A 19,816-nucleotide genomic window follows, 5' to 3' on the forward strand; every position below is an offset into this window, starting at 1 on the left:
TAATTCTGTATAGAAGGCTGTGGGGTTCTTTCGCAGATCAGGCAAGGACTTTCGGAAAGTCAGGATGTCTTGCCGATCCCATGGTTGGTAAACCCAGTTGTAAACTACCCTCCCTCTCGCATCTTTGTGGTTAATATCGTTGTGTGTTCCCTGTCCTCGTGGGGGAACCCAATAGGGAGCAGCCTCCTTTATGGGCATCATCGTGTCAATTTTTTCTACTCCGGCCTCAGTTACTGCAGGAGTCGTGGTGTTAGTCTCTGGTTTCTGTTCCGTGAGGTGGCGGAAAACTTCAAGCGTACGCGTGAAGAGGTTCGTCACATCACACTCGTCCCCATCTCCGACATCAACTTTTCTATACAGGGTCGTTAGGTTTTCAGGGCCTTTTCCTTGGTAGCGGTCTTCGTAGGCATTAAGGGTATGGTAACAAAGGCGCACGACAAAGTGTCGCCTGTGGCTATTGGCATATGTATGGTACATATCCGTTATATAATCCTCACTTTCCTTTCGCACCACCAGTGTCTTTACAATCTTATCGATCCCAGCTCGTTCATCCTTACTTAATCTATTCGATCTCGCAGGGTCTTTCCTCCCAGCTTCGGGATCATCTGAAGTCGCTGCTCGTGCAGCGCTGGGCACGAGGGGTTCGGTCGGCGCAGAGGCCATGGGGACCGAGGCTCCGGTACTACTCTCGCCTGTCGGTGGGGGTTGCGGGTGCTGCGCTAAGGGTTGGGAAGGGGCGTATGGAGGGGGCATGTAGATGATCGGGGGACCTAATAGTAAATCATCGTTCGTTCGCTGTTTCGAAGGTAGCTCAGGGTAAAGTGTAGAGGGTGTCCTGACGGGACACTGGCCTGATGATTCGGAATCTTGTTTTAGCTTGGTTTCCTCTGTTTCTTTTATGTCTTCCTTTAATTTGTTAGCGGCCAGGTGAGCTGCCTTGCGTAATTCCTTTTCTAACCTGACCTAATTTCTCTTCTTTCCCTGTTCTGTTTCTTTGCGCCACATGCCGAAGCTATCGAGCATAGTGGGTGATGTCTTATTGTTATAAAGGGCTGTTTCCAGCGCGTTTATTTTGTCGTTATCAAAGGATCCTATCAGTGGCCACTGACTTCCTCGATCCTTTCTCGTGTATTTATGCCACAGCTTACTATAAGCCACGGTGACTAGTCCATATTTAGTAAACATGTCCTTATTAAGGGTGCCCTCCAGTGGAGCCGGATGGTTCACCTCTAATAAGCGGTCCGGGCTGAACCAACTGCCAACAAACGGGGCAAAAATAGGCATGACGGGTTACAAAGGGGACAAAAGTCTGCACTACCTATCCTTCACTATTCACAAGGACTAAATAGAGTATTGCGACTCTGTGCTTATTTGTAAATAGAGAATAACTCAAAGAGAACCAATTCCGAACGATCAATGTTCGGACAAACAATCAATCAAATGAGGGATAAAAATAGGCACGACGTATTACAACGGGGGCAAAAGCCTGCGTTACCTATCCTTCACTATTCACAAGGACTAAACAGAGTATTGCGACTCTGTGCTTATTTGTAAATAGAGAATGATCCAAAGAGAACCAATTCCAAAACAGTAAATGCTTGGATAACAATCAATCAAATGGAGAGGGAATTAGGCACGACGGATTACAAAGGGGGCAAAGGCCTGCGTTACCTACCCTTCACTATCTGCAAAGACTAAACAGAGTATGGCGACTCTGTGCTTGTTTGCAAATAGAGAATCTCTCAGAAACAATCAAATGAGTAATACTAGTATTTTCAAACAATCAAACAATCAATTCGCAATTCGTCGTGTTACACGACCTTACCCGGACCGCATGGACAGTTTCTCGTCTTCCGCTTCCAGCGCCTGATCGTCCTCTGTTCTCCGTAATTGCTGTGGCACTCCTGATGGTTCCCAGTCAGGACCGTAGATCACTCGAGAGAGGTCTGCTCGGAACCGGTGAAGTTCGGATGATCGGCTGCCAGACGAGGGTCTATCGGGCAGGAGCTCTTCCCGATCGTTGCAGTCGTTCACTCTGTCGTTGGGACCTCTCCCACTGGATCCACGCGTCGCTGATGGGCCCCACGTTTGGGACGCCAATTGTAGAATGGTAGGGCCGAATTCGACCAAGAACCCTTCAGTATTTGCCCGGCGTTAGCCGCCTCTCATACCATTCGAGATTACCAAACAAAGAGGCAGGCGCTGGAGACAGAAGGCAGGAAACAGGAGTTTAATCCGACGGAGCAGAACACGTCAAATCAGACAACAGGGTATCTTCTCGAGGTGCTCTAAACGCATCCTTGAGGCCTGGCCTCTTATACACAGGTTTATTGCTTTATTACATGAAACACATTCTTGTCAATACTTTGATATACGGAAAGGCATCCTCGGAATCTCCGCTCCAAACCCGTTCCCACACATATTTACAGTAAAAGTCCCCACCCCGATCTCAGTAGGTGATGACTATCGCGCAGCTGGATATCCCGCCGGCTCCCATATGTGTGCGGCTGATCGGATCTCATGGGGTGGGGGCTTTTATCAGTCATAGATTCTTTGAAGAGGGACAGTTTCCTACTGTAAGGGGCAATAAACTGTATCCGCAGGGCTAGGTGATGGCCTGGGATCGGGCGGGACAATCGGGCACAGAGGAAGGGGGTTCATCAATGGATGCGTGATCATTAAAGGGACGGAGGGAGGTGTTAGTCGGGTACGGGATGTGGCTCCGAGGCAGGGCCGCGCTGAAGGGGTGGTTTATGGCCCAAGCATGTGAGAACGTGGGCTGTCAGCGCGCGGGGGATGCTGGCGGGGTCAGAGAGGGAGAGAGAGAGAGACGCGCTGGCTATCGGCAGTGGGCAGAGAGGCCATGGCGTTCAAAATGGCTGCTACTTACGCGCACATTTGAGCTAAAAGGGGACAAGATGGCACCGATAATGTTTTCGTCGCAATCTAGATTTTAACAGTGGGACTTGGATAGGCCATAGACCAGGCGGGCAGCTTGGTTCTGCACCAGTTGGAGCCGCCGGATGGCGTACGCGGGGGCACCATTGTACAGAACGTTCCCGTAATCTAAACGGGAAAGGACCATAGCCATCAAGATCAGTTTAAGAGCTGAAAAGGAGAAAAAACGTGAAATCTTTCGAATGGTGCACAAAGTAAAAAAACAAGAAGAAACCACAGTGCTGATCTGAGAGTGTAAGGTGAGTTGTTGGTTGAGGGTAATCCCCAGTGTCTTAACCGAGGAGGAGGAAGGGGGGGAGGGACCAAAAGAGGGGGGCCAAAAAACGGAAGACCAAGGGTTAAGTTTACCGCCAGTGAGAAGAAGCTCGGTCTTATCAGGGTTGAGCTTGAGATGGTTAAAGCTCATCCAATCCCTGATAAAGACCATCACCGACTGGAAATTATAAATAGAATCAGGAGAATCAGAGAGGTTGAAAATGAGCTGGAGGTCATCGGCGTAATTAAACACCGTGACCTCCATCCTCTGCAGGGCAAAAATAAGCGGGAAGATATACAGATTAAAAAGAAGGGGGGAGAGAGAAGATCCGTGGGGGACGCCACATTGCACTTTGCGGGCCGGGGAGGAAAAATTCGCCAGATGGACTGCCTGTGAACGTTCGCTCAAAAATGAGCTGAGCCAGTCCAGGGCAGAGCCTCCAATGCCTGCCGCCTCGACACGGGAAAGAAGGATGGTGTGGTCCACCGTGTCGAAGGTGGCCGACAAGTCGAGGAGAACCAGTGCCTGTGGAAGGTTAGCGTCTAGCCCCTCTCTGAGTGTGTCTGTGACAGAGAGCACCACTTTTTTGGTGGAATGGAGAGGGCGGAACCCTGCTTGGCATGGTGCGAGATAACCGCTGCCCTCGATAAAAGAACTGAGGACTTTAGTGGCGTGGCGTTCGAGGACTTTGTCCAAGTAAGGAAGAAGCGAGATGGGCCGATAGTTTGCTAGCGCTGTTGGATCTGTGCCTGGTTTTTTTAAGATTGGGATAATAGTAGCTGATTTGTGGCAAGGAGGGAGAATTCCTGACTTGAGGGTCTCATTGAGAAAGGTAAGGGCAGGTTAGGAAAATGTCGCGCAAGATGTAAGCCGGGCAAATGTCAGAGGGAGATCCAGACTTGACGCAAGGGAGCAAGGAGAGAACGATTTCTTTAGACAGGGGAGTTATATGATCAAGGTGATAGGTATTGGGTGGTGGGTCAGGGTTTAAAAAAATGGGGAAGGAGGAGGAATATTGGCCTTAATGTCAGCGATTTTGTTAATAAAGAAATTATTCAGCAAGTCTCACAGGGTCTGGGAAGGTACCGGCTTGGGGGTGGTCCTATCCGAAGAGGCCAATTCAGAGACTGTGGCAAAAATTTCTCTGGGTTGGTTCTCTGCCCAGAGGATCTTGTTTGAGAAATAGCTGATTTTAGCGTCTAGAATGGCTTTTTTGTATGGGATGGAAGAGTACAAAGATTTGGTGGCGGTGCAGTAGGTGCGTCTCCAAGCACGTTCTGCGCGGCGGACAGCCAGTTTTTTCTCCTTGAGCTCTGGGCTGAACCATTTGTTGACGTCATGGGCGCGTCTTACACTTATGCGTCTTAGGGGGGCCACCTGATCACAGGCATTGGAAAGCCATTGATGTAAAGTTTCTGCTTGAAGCGATGTGGCCAGTTCCTCTATGGCTGGACTAGAGGCTAATAAAGATGAGCAGAGCGATGGAATATCAACTTTGCCCCAATTACGAGCCCAGGTGTTCTTAGGCAGGGGGGGTTTTGTGGTCAGACTTAAGTCCAAAGAGAAGGAGATCAAGTGATGGTCAGACCACAGACAGGGGGTGACAGTAGGAGCATGGATAGGGATATTAAGGGACCAAACGTGGTCCAAAATATGGCCCTGAACGTGGGTTGGGGTGTGGATATGTGATATAAAATTCAGACTGCGGAATGAATCCGTGAAGTCTCTGGAGGGGGCATCTTCAGCTGGATCAGATGGCCAAAAGTTGAAGTCTCCAAGTACCAGGACCGCCGAGTTGTTCACAGCTAAAGTAGCTAGCAGGTCCTGGAAAGCTGGAAGAAAGTGCAGCATATTTTTGGGAGGGCGATACATCAAAACACACGTGATAGGTGTCTGAAAGGAGTTAGAACGTACAACTAAGAAGTCCACTGCTAGGATTGGGGGATAGGGTAATACTTGAAAATTTAAGTCAGAGGATAATCAGAGCCACTCCCCCCCCCTGCTTTGCCAGGAGGTCGATCTGCCCGGAGAGCATAGTATGAGGAGGGCAGGGCCGCAAGCAAGTTGGGCAGGGAGTCCTGGCAAAACCAATCCCAAGTCTGTTGGCCTGTGGGTCCCTGTGAAGGTAACTTTGACTTTCCATGGGCTTTCCCGGTTGCTCCAGACGTGCCCTGACTCTCCATAGCTTGGAGAGTCCCCAGGACCTTGCTGGTCTTCACCTAAGCATATTTCCTTTGACCGCGTGGGTTGAGGTGGGTTCCCATGGTGCCTGAGGTTGATCGGCGCTCTCAGCTATTCTGAGGCCCGTATCCCTCATGGGGACCGTGCAACCTGAACCCCTGAGCACCGTGTACATTTGCAGCAGCATATGCTTTCCGGTGACCCCTGAGGCAGTGCTTTGAGCTACTTGTAGTCCTGACCCCAAGCAGTGTTTCCATTGAAGATTACTGGCCTACACTTCACGAGTGTTCCGTGGGCTGGTATTTTGTGATTCCTCTCGAGGTCCCTTCGCAATCCCAGGTCTGTTGGCCTGTGGGTCCCTGTGAAGGTAACTTTGACTTTCCATGGGCTTTCCTAGTTGCTCCAGACGTGCCCTGACTCTCCATAGCTTGGAGAGTCCCTAGGACCTTGCTGGTCCTCACTGAAGCATCTTTCCTTTGACCGCGTGGGTTGCAGTTACCAAGGCTTGTTGGTGTTTATTCCGGACACTGACCCCCCCAGCACTCAAAAACCTTAGTGGGACAGCTCACCTTTGGACTTTGGTTGTCCTCGACGTCTCCTGGTCCCCGTGGCTGCCGAGTCAAGCCTCCCCTCTTGTCACCTGAAACACCCAATATTGTTGGGTATTTGTCTATCGTGCCCCTGGTCACTGTGAAGTGACCCAGACTCTGTTCCCTCTGCTTTCAGGTTCTTCTCAGCTCCTATCCAGACTTGGATCACACCGGACTCTTCTCATCTTCCCGGCAGCAGCACTTCTTTGCATCACGCCATTGAAATCACTGAGCGTTTCTGACTCCACTTCACCCCTATGCACCCGCTCTCCTGGGATAGGTAACACGGGTACCACAGTACTCTCAAGGGTGCTGGCCTTAGAACCTTCTATATTCCAAAGGGTTTGCTTGAAGTTCTTTCCTAAGTGTCCTTAATCTTTAAAATTCCAACCGTGACTTTCCCAGAGAGCTGTACGGAGTTTGTGGCTGTGTTCTCACACTGCACGCGCCCCCCTGGGTCCTCTGTGTCACTACCTTGGGGGGTTCCTTGGGTTCCAGCGATTCTACGTGCTGTAGGCACTATGTCTAGTCAAGTCGTGGTTGGTATACCACTTTCTTAATATATGGTTTGGTCTCCCCCTGGAGCCCACTGTGTATTGTGCTATTTACTGTCGTTCTAGTGATTTATTATTGTGTAAATTGTTCTCTAATCTCATAAAGAGGCTAATAGAGAGTGTTTAGTAATAACAACATATATTTTCCTTGTGTGGTTTTCCTTTCATTTGGTCATTCAGGAGGTTATAATCTGGTAAACCAAGCTACTTTACATTCCTTTAAGACGTAACCTGAAGGCTGCTCTCCATAGCTACCACTAGGATAGCTTTCAACAAAGGTTGTCTTTGACCTAATCATCATTAAGGGTTGTTTGGACTGGTACAAGGTGCCCACTTTAATTAGTGGTCAGCATATGCCAGGCCGATTTCTCACATTGGTGTGCAGCGGTTGGTATTCAAGCTTGCTATTGTTTTACCAGATAATCTCATTGAGTGACTAACTGAAAACCACTAAAGGTACTAGGTACATATAAATCAAGACTAGAATAAAGTAAGTTCTACTGAACTTAGAGTTGGGAAAGTCAAGGGTCTAGCACACCCTTTTTCCAACTCAAGAGAGTTTAGTAGTTCTCACAAGGTTAGGTAGGTGCCACACCACATAACACTAGTATGTCTTCTAGGCCAGGAGCCAGTGGGCCTCTGCCAACTAAGTATGACCATATCACATTCCAAGAATTGAGGACTGTGTGTACAGCTAGGAAACTGAAGACAGGGAAAAATCCACGCACTCAACGCCTCATAGAGGATTTGCTTTTAGATGACCTCAGAAAGACCCCAGGGTCTGATGAGGCAGGCAAGTTGGGTGGGACAGCAGGGGAGGAAAGGCCAGGAGGTGAAAACCTCAATGACCAGGACTCCAATGCTGACTAGGAGGATCAAGATGATTGTAACCTGGACAACCCAATTCTTCTTGAAGGTGAGGGATCGGACCTCAGTGGCCCTCTATTTACCCCACCTGGAAGAGTTAGCAGTTTACCAAGAAGATCCAGATTGCCTTCTCAGGAATCTGATCATTCTGGTAATTCTGTAGGGACCTCTGTTTCTCATAGAACATCTGCTTCTCATAAAAGGTAGTCCTCTTATGAGAAGAAGTGCCAACTGCTTGACTTTGAGAGAGTTAAGCTCAGAGGGCAATTGGCCTTAGATAGGGAATCCCTGGAGCTTCAGAGAGCTTCTAAAAAGTTGGGGCTAGAGCCCCATGGTGGCAGCAACAGTGTCCCTAGAGGTGGAGAACATACTCATGACCATAGGAACCTGCACAAGATTGTCCCTCCCTACCAGAGTGGGGATGACATCTACAAATGGATAACTGCACTGGAGAGGGCCTGAAAAGTACAGAGAGTCCCTCAGGAGCAGTGGGTAGCAATCCTGTGGCTCTCCTTTGCGGATAAAGGTTGAGACAAGCTCATCACTGTTAGAGAAGAGGATGCTGATAGTTACAAAGTTTTGAAGAGTGCTCTGATTGATGGCTTTGGCTTAACCACTGAACAATACAGGATTAAGTTCAGAGATACCCAAAAGGCACAGACTCAAGATTGGGTTGACTTTGTAGATTGTGCTACTAAGGCTCTGGAATGCTGGTTACTTGGCAATAAAGTGTGTGATGTTAAATGATTGTACAATTTAATTATGAGGGAGCAGATCCTTAATAATTGTCAAAATCAGTTGTTGCATCAGTACCTGGTGGACTCTTATCTGACCTCTCCCCAAGAATTGGGCCAGAAGGCTAACAAATGGGTCAGAACCAGGGTGGGGCAGAAAGTTCAGAACCAAGGTGGTGACTCCAAGAAGCAAGATTCTAAAAATTGTGATAAGGGTGGGGAGAAGGGTAAACAGAAGACCCATTGGACAAGTGACTAACAAGTCCAAGGACTCAACTCCAGCCACCATTGCCCCTAAGGCAACTGTTCCCCCATGTTCAGCTCTAAGTGGTGGTACTCAGAATAAGAGTGTAGTAGGGTTAACTCTGGGATCTGAGGTGGACTCTGGCCTAGTCAGAGTTCCCACTCAGGCTGTACTGATCTGTGATGGAGGCATGGCTATGTTCTCCTTATTTGTCAGTCCCAGTAATCTGGGCAAATACATAGAGCAGCCTTTGATAAATGGAAAAGAGGCCTCGGCATTCAGGGACACAGGAGGAAGTGTCAAAATGGTGACAAAAGATGTTATGGCTCCTGAGCAAATCATACTTGGTGAGATGTACCAAGTGACAAATGCTAGCAATGTCAGGACATACCATTCCTTGGCAGTTGTTAATTTCACCTGGGGAGGGGTTACTGGCCCTAAGAAGGTTGTGGTAAGTGCAGATCTCCCTGTTGAATGCTTGTTGGGAAATGATTTAGAAACTTCAGCCTGGGGTGAAGTGGAACTCAGGACTCATGCAGAAATGTTGGGTATCCCTGCAGATGTGTTTGCTATGACTAGGTCACAGGCAAAAAAGTCTTCCACTGAATAGGCCTTGGATCATGGAAAAACGGACCAGGCGCCTACCAAGAGGAGGAGCAGTAGGGGTAAGGCAGTGTCTTTCCCCTGACTCCGAATACAGATCCGTCTCTTGAGGGAGATGATCTTAGTCCTGAAGAAGGAACTGTCTCAGAGGAGCTTGAACCTGGTCAGGTTGAGTTCTTGGGTAAAGGGGGCCCTTACATAGCAGATCTGAGTCAGGTGCAGCTGAGCTGCCCCTCTCTTGAACCCCTCAGACAGGAAGCTGTTGCTGATGCTGCTGGGAGTGCTAGTGGATCCCATAGGATCTACTGGGATGATGGACTCCTTTACTCAGAGAGTAGAGACCCCAAGCCTGGGGCTACCAGGATGTTGGCTATACCTCTGAAGTTTAGGGGCTTCCCATTGACACTAGCACATAACATCCCCTTAGCAGGTCACCTAGTCCAAAACAAGACTTGGGACAGAATTGTCCCTCACTTTCATTTGCCACAAATGTCTGAAGAAACCAAGGAGCTTTGTAGCTCCTGTGCCATCTGTCAAGCCAGTGGTAAGGCAGGTGGTACTACAAAGCCCCCCCTGATACCACTACCTGTGGTGGGGGTTCCCTTTGAGAGGGTTGGGATTTATATAGTTGGTCCCATGGATCCTCAAACTGCATCTGGGCACAGATTTATACTGGTGGTGGTGGTGGACCATGCCACTAGGTATCCAGAGGCAATTCCCATTAGAACTACCACAGCTCCAGTGGTGGCAAGGGCCCTCCTGGGAATCTTTTCCAGGGTGGATTTTCCTAAGGAGGTAGTATCAGACAGAGGTACAAACTTCATGTCTAGTTACTTGACTACTATGTGGAAAGAGTGTGAAGTAAATTACAAATTTACCACCCCTTATCACCCACAATGCAATGGGTTAGTTGAAAGGTTCAACACAACCCTCAAGGGCATGATTAAAGGTCTCCCAGAAAAGCTTAGGCGCAGATGGGACATGCGTTTGCCCTGCCTTCTCTTTGCATACAGAGAGGTTCCTCAGAAGGGGTTGGTTACAGCCCATTTGAACTTCTGTTTGGACATCCAGTTAGGGTTCCATTGTGTCTAGTGAAGGAGGGATGGGAGTTACCTCTCAAACCCCCTAAACAGGATATTGTGGACTATGTACTTGGTCTCCGCTCCAGGATGACTGAGTACATGAAGAAGGCAACTAAAAACCTTGAGGCTAGCCAGGAATTGCAAAAAGCCTGGCATGACCAAAAGGCTGTGCTGACTGTTTATCAGCCAGGAAAGAAAGTATGGGTGTTGGAGCCTGTGGCCCCAGCAGCCCTCCAAGACAAGTGGAGTGGCCCTCATACAATAATTGAGCAGAAGGGAGAGGTTACCTACCTGGTGGACCTTGGAATTCCCAGGAGCCCCCATAGGGAGCCCCATGTCAACAGGCTCAAACCGTATGTTGACAGGGCAGACACAGGCTTGCTCATGGCTACTGATGAGGGACAGGAGGAAGAGAGCGATCCACTCCCTGACCTGCTCTCGCAGAACCCTGATGATGGTTCAGTTGATGGTGTAGCCTTGGCAGGCAGCCTCACTGTCCAGCAGCAAACTGATTGCAGGAAAGTTCTTAATCAGTTTAGACATATGTTTTCACTGACTCCAAGTCAGACTACCTGGTGCACTCAGGAAGTGGACACTGGGGACAGTCTGCCTGTTAAAAATAAGATTTACAGGCAACCTGACCATGTCAGGGACTGTATCAGGACTGAAGTCCAGAAGATGTTGGATTCGGGAGGGATGAAGCCTCAGATAGCCCTTGGGTTAGTCCAGCAGTCCTGGTAACCAAATCTCACACCCAGAATGGTAAGAGAGAGATGAGGGTCTGTGTTGAATACAGAGGTCTCAATGCAGTCACTAGGACTGATGCCTATCCAATACCAAGTTTTTAGGTTTTTTTTGTAACATACAACAATGATAAAATGAAAAGAGAACCACACAAGGAATATATAAAATATATGTATTTATTACTAAACACTCTACTAACCTCTTTATTAGACTAGAGAACAAAGTACACAATATTAAATCACTAGAATGACAGTAAATAGCATAATACATAGTGGGCTCCATGGGGGAGACCGAACCATATACTAAGAAAGTGGTATAACAACCACGACTTGACTAGACACAGTGCCTAGAGCATGTAGATTCGCTGGGACTCCAAGGAACCACCCAAGGTAGTGACACAGGCGATCCACGGGGGACGCGTGCAGTGTGAGAACACAGCTGCGAACTCCGTACAACTCTATGGGAAAGTCACGGTTGGAATTTTAAAGATTAAGGACACTTAGGAAACAACTTCAAGCAAACCCTTTGGAACATAGAAGGTTCTAAGGCCAGCACCCCTGAGAGTACTGAGGTACCCGTGTTACCTATCCCAGGAGAGCCGAGTGCATAGGGGGTCATGTGGTGTCAGAAACGCTCAGTGATTTCAATGACGTGATGCGAAGAAGTGCTGCTGCTGGGAAGATGAGAAGTGTCCGGTGTGATCCAAGCCTGGATTGGAGCTGAGAAGAACCTGAAAGAAGAGGGGACAGAGTCTGGGTCACTTCACAGTGACCAGGGGCACGATAGACAAATACCCAACAATATTGGCTGTTTCAGGTGACAAGAGGGGAAGCTTGACTCGGCAGCCACGGGGACCAGGAAATGTCGAGGACAACCAAAGTCCACAAGTGAGCTGTCCCATGAAGGATGTTTAGTGCTGGGGGGTCAGTGTCCAGATTGTACACCAACAAACCTTGGCAACTGCAACCCACGCGGTCAGAGGAAAGATGCTTTGGTGAGTTCCAGCAAGGTCCTGGGGACTCTCCAAGCTATGGAGAGTCAGGGCACGTCTGGAGCAACCAGGAAAGCCCACGGAAATTCAAAGTTACCTTCACAGGGACCCACAGGCCAACGGACCAGGGATCGCGAAGGGACCTCAAGAGGAATCACAAAATATCAGCCCACTGAACATTCGTGGAGTGTAGGCCAGTAATCTTTGGTGGAAACACTGCTCGGGTTCAAGAGTACAAGTAGCCCAAAGTACAGCCTCGGGGTTCGCCGGAAAGCATATGCTGCTGCAAATGTACATGGTGCCCAGGGGTTTGGGTTGCACGGTCCCCACGAGGGATACGGGCCTCAGAATAGCTGAGAGCGTTTAGGTGCCTACCTTGCAGGCGAGTAACTCCTTTACTCCAAGGGAGATTCTTCAGTCATCCAGAGCTAAGCAGATCGTCGAAGTACTTGGTTTCTGTAGTAGAGTTTAGTCCAGGTAAAATCTAAAGTCCTGTAGTTAGGGGTTCCAACTTTATACCCAAGGAAGGGGTGGGACAAACTCTGGGGACCCGCCTATGGGAGGGTCAGGAAAGAGGGGTGGCTACACCCATGTCCTTTGTCCAGTTTTGCACCAGAACAGGAGCAAATGGCTCCTGGAATGCACTTAAGAGTAAATAGTTGGCTGCATCACAAACAACCCCAGAATAGAGGTTCCAAAGGCTGCAGAGGGGCTCTGCTCATGCAGGAGTACCCTCTCACATGAAACCCAGCACCCTGTCTTCAGGATTGATAAGGCCTGCCATAGGGGTGACTGATAGGTTTATATGTGCAGCGATATAAGGTAGATATAGTGAACCTATATTTAAGTAAGGGGTGCAAGCACCACCTTACACAGGCTGCTGTAACAGACCTGTGGTGCCATTTTGAATGGCCTCCCAGGGGTGGCATAATACATGCTGCTGCCCCTGAGAGGCCTCTGGTGTTAGTATGCCCTGGGTACATAGTGTACCATATACTAGGGACTTATAAGGGTATCCCAGAATCCAATCTGTAGTGTACCTTAAAGTACTTGCATTCAATTTAAAGGAGAAAGCAGCTAGGCTGGGGTCCTGGATAGCAGGATCCCAGCCAGTCTAAGTCAAATACAGTGAAAAATTAGCAAAAAGTGGGGGTAACTATATTGCAGAATTGGAGCAGTGCACATGGCCTGCATCAGGTCATCAAATGCCTTTTGACAGCTAACTGTCCACTGAACTTTTTTTGACATTCTCTTGGAAGTTAAGTCATTCAAAGGGGTCACTATGGATCTATAACCTTTGACAAACCTCCTATAGTACCCAGTCAGGCCCAAGAAAGCTCTGACCTGAGTCAGGGTGGTTGGAGCAACCCAGTCCATGATGGTCTGGATTTTGCTCTGCAATGGTTGAACCTGGCCACCACCAACAAGGTGGCCCGGGTATACAACTTGACTCTACCCTATCTGGCACTTGGTGGCCTTGATAGTGAGGCCTGCTTTCTGCAGGGCCTCCAAAACATTTCTCAGGTGGACCAAGTGATCCTCCCAGGTGGACCTAAAGACAGCAATGTCATCTAGATAAGTTGCACTATAGGCTTCCAGGCCTGTAAGGGCTTTATTCACCAACCTTTGAAAAGTGGCAGATGCATTCTTCAAACCAAAGGGCATCACCACAAATCAGTAGTGCCCACTAGGGGTAGAAAATGCTGTTTTTGGCTTTGCATCCTCAGCTAATCTGATTTGACAGGTCAAATGTGCTCAGAAACTCGGCAGAAGCCAAACTATCTATAAACTCATCTGCTCTTGGTATTGGGTGATAGACTACAGGAGGTAGACCATATACCCTAATGAGACTAGGGCAAACATTTGTAACATACAACGTCTCAAAGAGGTGTCAGTAGTAGGACAATAAAAATAGTACAATCAATTACTTGAAGAATAAATCCAGAAGGGGGAAAAAAACAGCAGGGAAACCAAATTTTTTGCAAACCAAATTGTATTGGTTTATTCACATATTTGACATATTAAATTCTATATGGTCAAACAAACAAGTTTTGCTGCGTTACATTAAATGGCATTGAACCTATGGGATACTGCGCACAAGTGCTCATGAAGAATTGTGACGGTGCAAGTGTCAACGTGAGGTAGTATGTACAGCGACGGTGAGGGGCGTAACGGCGAACAAGTGAACTTTAAAATTATACAAAGTCAGGATAACCAACAGTAAATGAAGGTATATATCCAAATAATTTTAAGTAGGTATCCTTGAGGAGAGCGCTGGGAATTTTGCTGTGAAGTCGCTGGCGTTTTGGCCTGTAGGAATGTTAGGCCATCATCAGGACCAGGTTACTTTGATTTTTATCGCAGTGGTCTGTGGCCACACCGTCAGGGGTCCGGGGTGGAAGGGCGTGGGTCCCTTGCTCACTCTGACACTGGATTCAAGATAACCTGGCTGATGAGGGTTATGAACTCGAACACGGTCCCAGGATGCTTATTTCCGGTCCAGGGAAGACATGGATTGGCAAGTTTGGGCTGGACTGTTCCTATGAGGCACAGGGTCAGACTGATTTGCATATGGCCATGTCTGAACTGGGGTGGCGGAGTGAGCTAAAGAACGGTGATGGATTAAACCCAGATCAAATGACTGGGGGTGAGTGTTTGTATTGTCAACGCTCCGTCCATCAACCCCTTTGGTTTTTCTTTGTTCGCCCTAAGTTGGCAGGGTATGCTCAGACGTGAGTCCCTTGCTCACTTTGCCACTGGATTCAAGCAAGCCCGGCTGAAGACGGCTGTAATGCCAGAAACCGGTCCTGGGAAGCTTGATTCCGGTCCAGGGAAGACATGGCTTGGCAGTTTGGGCTGGACTGTTCCCATGAGGCACAGGGTCAGACTGATTTGCATATGGCCATGTCTGAACTAGGGTGGCGGAGTGAGCTAAAGAACAGTGATGGATTAAACCCAGATCAGTTGACTGGGGGTGAGTGTTTGTATTGTCAACGCTCCGTCCATTATCCCCTTTGGTTTTTCTTGGGGGAACCTAGGACAAAACATGTTCCTGTTCAGAGGGGATGAAGACTAGCAGTTTAAGAAACCTATTAAGTAGTGGGGCCAAGTCATTGCATAGTAAATATGATATATGAGTAGCTTTATTTTATCTCTGCTACCTATGGTATTGTTTTGCTTAGTGAGTGAGTAGTACTGTATTATTGAAAGTGACATTTATAGAGTGTTGTTCAGTGCATTAATCGGTATGTTAATATGTAAAATGACTGTATTTATGATGTCATTACAGCCTTGAAAAAGTGATAGGAGTCGCAAAACACGTTGGCCGTCTTAAAGCTGGGACTGTGATTACCCTATTAAAAAGCATTGTTTGGATTGTTTCCATTTTTAGTAAGAAATTGTGGGCAAAGAAAAATATTGAAATGAAGTATTGCGGAAGAAAGATAACACCCTTAATTTTTCAAAAAAGTTCATATATGAAGCACTGAAAGAGTGCAGCAGGAGATACTACCCCAAAGGGTTTACGTTTAAAGTGGAAGCACCCACTAGGTGTAATGAAAGCAGTTAAAGTCTTACTGTCGTTAGACAAAAGAATACGATGGTAGGTTGCAGACAAATTTACTTGGCATCCTTTAACAAACATAATGTGTTATCCATTCCAGACAACTACAGTACTGTGAAACAAATGGTGTTGGCCAACACACAACTTTAATTTGCTATTGCTGCAGTGTGCCACTACGAAAGGTGAGAATCATGATGAGGCTTCCGTTGGTTCAATCGTATCAGCAGCAATCAACTACTCCAGTTTGTTAATTATCTGCCTCTCAATGAAATTGGAATATTCCTAACTTTGTAGCACTCAATTTTCCAATCTTCATACTAAAACAGTAGGACACTTCTCACCAACCTTAATACCCTCATCAAGCAACCCAACTTCTCTTTGCCACTCAGGTCCAGGATAATCTGTAAGTTCTTTTGATCATGCCATCCCAACACAGGTGGAACCTTCTTTGCAATGTACAGTTCCCCAAACGCATTTATGTTCTTGAATTCAAATTTGAACCATCGAAACCCAAGCATATCGGTTCTCTCAACACAGTAGCCTGCTGGTTGCATATCTGTGAAATCTAGTTTATCAATAACCTTTACCACAAACTTGTCCTTCCATGTTTCTTCATTAATTATTGTGAACGAAAAACTTAAATCAGCAACAGTTTTCTGATTAACCCCACCAGTCTTCATGCAGAATTAGTTCACTGAAAGGCAAAGATGGCTTTCTACTGAATCAAGTATATAACATTTTCACTGAGCAAGCTAATGAACACTTTTCTTGTATCTGGAGCCAAGATGGGAAAAGAGGCTTTGCACATCATATACTGCCACAACCATTTGGGCACAGATAGCATGAGCAAGAAAACTTGGTTGCGGTGTTTACAGTTACATTAATATGCAATTTTTATTTACACAGCATGGGTCTTGCAATATGAGAGATGGCTAGAACAATGTTACAATAGTCTGTATATGGCCAAGACTGCAGACACATGGGAAAGGGATGTATTCCCGCATCGGGAGGTGTTAGAAGCTAAGAAAATATAAGTGGCTCTTCATTACGATACATTTCATGATGCATGTTAATTGTGGAGATGCTTAAATAATCAGTAAAAAGATCTCATCCTCAAAATCAAGGCCTGAATTAACATCAGCATTTTAAGGTGAGTCAATGAAGGAACGACTGACTGACTTAGGTTTATCACGTAGCAGTAAAAGTTGAATGATCTACGTACATCTACATTCATCTGTTATAATGGGCTAGTCAAGTTAGGATTTATGTCCCTATGCATCAAAGCATTCGCACATAGACATAGAATGGGTAAAATCTTTTGATACTTTGGGCCCGTGCTGAGCCCAGTGTGCCAAGGTAAATTAGTACACTGTGGAACAGTAGTTTGTTTCTGTGAACAAATAAACTTTGGACTGAAAAATCAATTATTACTATGACATTAACCACACATAGTTATTTAACTGATCCACCACAAACAGAATTAGACTCAACTGTAAATATTTTATACTCTGAGCGAAATGTATCAAGGAACAAATGCAGTTTCTATCTGCTGTACTGTTTTTCAAGTCTAAATGCATATCCTCTGGTGGACTGCTGTACTTCCTACTGATCTAATCATAGGTTACTACTATACAAGAACCAAATGGCGTGGCTCACTGTGAAACCACTGTAGACAGACTGTAAAATCAAGTAAAATGAATAAATGGCGATCCAGGGTAGAAGAAGAAGTAAATTTATTCCAGGTACAAAAGGTCCCATCCATCCAGCAGTCCGTGTCCAGTACAACTGAACTAACTCATGCAGCAAACTGAGAGCATCAGGTTCTATCACCATGGTACCACTCAAAAAGAATATACTTCCTGTGGGGTCTATGGGGAAGAAGGGAAATAAGGGAAATAAAGCACATTACTAAACACCTTCCCCCTAACACTAAAAATACAAACAGCAAGAACAAGAAAATAAAATTACAACAAGTTAACTCATAAAGGTTCTCATCTGCACGATTGTTCCATGACCTAGTCTTTGAATTTTGTGGGTTGTCTAACAAACCTTCTTTCTCTTTGGGGTGTCACATTATTGTTTCCTTTGAATGGAGCTGATGTTGTTGGACGTGATGAGGATGAGTTTGAGGATTGATCATTACACACATTGCGTAGTAACGCATTGTTCTTAACAACAACAACTCTGTTGAGATTCCATATACGTGAATCTTCCTTTTTATGGCATTAGTTGATAATTTTACAACTTTATAAGGTCTCTGAAACAAGCTGGATGCCTTTCCACCAAAAGGAGCCCTGATCAAGACCCAGTCACCAACTCTCACAGGAGTAATCTTGACACCTTTTTAGCGTCAAAAGTTTTTTGACCCAGCTTCATTGACCCAATGAGGAGCAATCAACGTGTTGGGGTGTCTTCCCTTGAACAACTCAAAGGGAGTTAGTCCAGTAGTGGCATGAGGTGAAACCCTATAGATTTCCACCTTTTTGTTTATTTCTTTTTTCCAATCTAAACAGTTCTGTTTGGCCATGGCAATTGTTTCTTTTAAGACTAGGTTGAAGCGTTCCACCTTACCATTCGTCTTGGGATGATATAGGGAACAGCGTTTGTGCTTGATGGAACAGCTTTGTAAGTACTCTTCCATGCATTGGACTCCATTGCCTGTTAACAAGACCCCAGGTAGACCTTCTCGTGCAAACACCTCTTTGAGAAAAGGATGACATGTTTTGTATCAATCCACCTGGAGAATTTAATTTCTGGCCACCTGGAATACATATCAATGAGCACAAACACATAATTATCACATTCATTTCCTTGTACAGGTCCCAAAATATCTAGCGCTATCTCTTCCCAAGGTCCCTTGGGGCGCTCTCAGACAACCATGGGTTGCATTCTGGGCTTAAGACACTTTTCACTCAGGTTACAAGGTACACATTCTCTTACAAGGTGTTCGACTTGCAAATCCATTCCAGGCCACCAGTAGATAAGCCTAAGACATTCCTTGATGCCCCGATGGGCTAATTCTAGCAACTCATGACAAAGCAACACTGGAGGAACCAGCCTTGTTCTCTAAATATTAGTCCCTCACACTCAGAAATCTCATGTCTGACGTTGCAATACTTTTTCATAGCCACCCTTGATTTTGTTGTTTCACCCTTCCTTGAGCAATGAAGACAGCTCCAAAAATTCTTTATCAGAAGCGCACTCTTCACGCCATCTGCTTTCTTTCAAGCCATCACTCGATGCTGCACAGCCATTCATTAAGCCCGTCTTCCTCATGACTTAAGTTATCCTCATTGCTTGGTACTAGTCTTGAAAGTGTGTCTGGTATTCTATTCCGGGCTCCAGGTAGGAATTTCACTTCAAAATCATACCCCTGAAGCACAAGCACCCACTTGGATATCCTCCATGAAATTGAGTCAATGCCATTTTTTTTGAAGACCTCACATAGGTGTTTATGGTCCGTGCGTACGATGAACTTCGTACCCCACTGGAGGTATTTAAGTTTCTTCACAGCCCAGTGTACTGCAAGGGCTTCCCTCTCTATGACTCAATAACGTAATTCAGCCCCTTGAAGACTCCGTGAGAGGAACAGAATTACCTTTTCAGAGTCACCATGTTCTTGCTGCTGAACTGTTCCCAACCCCTTTGTTAGAAATGGGATTTCTGGTTGGCTAAGGCTTGCGCCAAAGCCAGGCAGAAACCACCACTCTAATCAGGGCAAGGGAGTTACACGCCAAAGATAACCCCTGCTCACCCCCTTGGTAGCTTGGCACGAGCAGTCAGACTTATCCCGGAGGCAATGTGTAAAGCATTTGCGCAACACCCACACAGCAGCAACCCACTAGGCACACCACAAAAGGAACTCCACACAAGGTTATATAAAAAAATAGCCTTTGTATTGTCATAAACACATTAGAAACGTAATCACATCATATACACTGTGCCAACTGGCACGGACAATATTAACGGGGGATTATATACAGGACCAGACCAATCGGGCCCTGGTCAGAACCATCAGAACAGGTAAGTAAAACACTAGTAATGAAACAACCAGTACCTACTTGTATAATAATGACTTCTGCATTATCACTAACATAAACACATTATGCACTCTCATTGGCCTAAGTATCATAGCATGACGTTTACCTAGGCATCATATTAGCATAACCACACTATGCATAAATCGCATTTGTCCTAGGCATCCCATTAATGACATGGGGCAATAAATCACCGTAGGCCCAAAACCTCATTAGCATAAACGTGTTAAACTTTAGGGATCACATTAGGGCCTTGCGCCCTACCACATAAAACGGACCCCCAGGCCACCTGGCCTTCTCCAGGGCTCAAATGCCCTATGTCCAGAAATGTTAGGGCTCTACAGGATCGTCTACTGGCCCTCTGGCTGTCAATGCAGCCAACTAAAAAGTGTGCAGTTGCACAAGCCTAAACG

The sequence above is a fragment of the Lissotriton helveticus genome, chromosome 6, assembly GCF_964261635.1.
Source record: "Lissotriton helveticus chromosome 6, aLisHel1.1, whole genome shotgun sequence".
Classification (NCBI taxonomy): Eukaryota; Metazoa; Chordata; class Amphibia; order Caudata; family Salamandridae; genus Lissotriton; species Lissotriton helveticus.